The sequence below is a fragment of the Sinocyclocheilus grahami genome, unplaced genomic scaffold (genome assembly GCF_001515645.1).
Source record: "Sinocyclocheilus grahami isolate Dianchi unplaced genomic scaffold, SAMN03320097.WGS_v1.1 scaffold1772.1, whole genome shotgun sequence".
Classification (NCBI taxonomy): Eukaryota; Metazoa; Chordata; class Actinopteri; order Cypriniformes; family Cyprinidae; genus Sinocyclocheilus; species Sinocyclocheilus grahami.
In genome coordinates this window covers 121,201-122,175 of record NW_015506951.1, presented here as the reverse complement: position 1 = coordinate 122,175, position 975 = coordinate 121,201, and the positions used below count along the sequence as shown (strand labels likewise).

General features: G+C 42.6%; 1 pseudogene; it reads right to left on the bottom strand.

Annotated features, from left to right (window-relative positions):
- LOC107572546 (differentially expressed in FDCP 6 homolog) overlaps positions 1 to 975 on the bottom strand; it is a 21,551-nt pseudogene that overhangs the window by 13,189 nt on the left and 7,387 nt on the right.

The following is a 975-nucleotide window of genomic DNA, read 5'->3' as shown; positions in this document are numbered from 1 at the left end:
TATTTCCATTGATGTGTGGTTTGTTAGGAGAGGACAATATTTGAAAATCTGGAATCTGAGGGTGCAAAAAAATCTAAATATTGAGAAAATCATCTTTAAAGTTGTCCAAATGAAGTTCTTAGCAATGCATATTACTAATCAAACATTAAGTTTTGATATATTTACGATAGGAGATGTACAAAATATCTTCATGGAACATGATCTTTACTTAATATCCTAATGATTTCTGGCATGAAAGAAAAATCTATAATTTTGACCCATACAATGTATTGTTGGCTATTGCTACAAATATCCCCCAGCGACTCAACACTGCTTTTGTGCTGCAGAGTCACGCATGGTTGTAAATGTTTTGTTGTTTATTAATGATGTTCCTGCAGATCACTTCCTGTCTGGCGTGCTGCTGTGTGGTTTGTGTTCGTCGCTCAGTGTAGCTTTGTTTGTTTTCTGTTGGAATCTATCTTACTAATACTTTATCTTAAACCGCTGAAGTATAATTTGATTCTCACCTCACTTCTGATCTGACATAAAGGCAGAGTCGCCTTTAATCTACTCTGTGGAGTTTAATCACGAGCAAACAAGTTGTTTTACATTCACTCTCCATTCCCCGTTAATGCTAAATAAATGCATATCCTGGTATTCTATGATATGGAAACTCAAAGATGCAGTGAGTAGCTGAGATGCTCGCACCTCCTTCAGCACGCTCCCCACCATCTCCCTGTAGACCTTCTCCACAGCCACGCCGATGCTCTCTCCATCCAGTCCTCGACTCACGGCGGCCGCGTTCACCACGTCCAGAAAGCTCCAGACGCTCAGACCATCCTGCGACAGAAATTCCTCCAGCTCCACGCAGGTCAGCTCCACCGGCATCGCGCTGCTGACCTTCCTCAGCAGATACTCCGCCTGGACACCGCCGTGAAAAACACACACCGTACGATTGCGTACTTATCATAACTAACATGTGAGAGCAGACGGTGG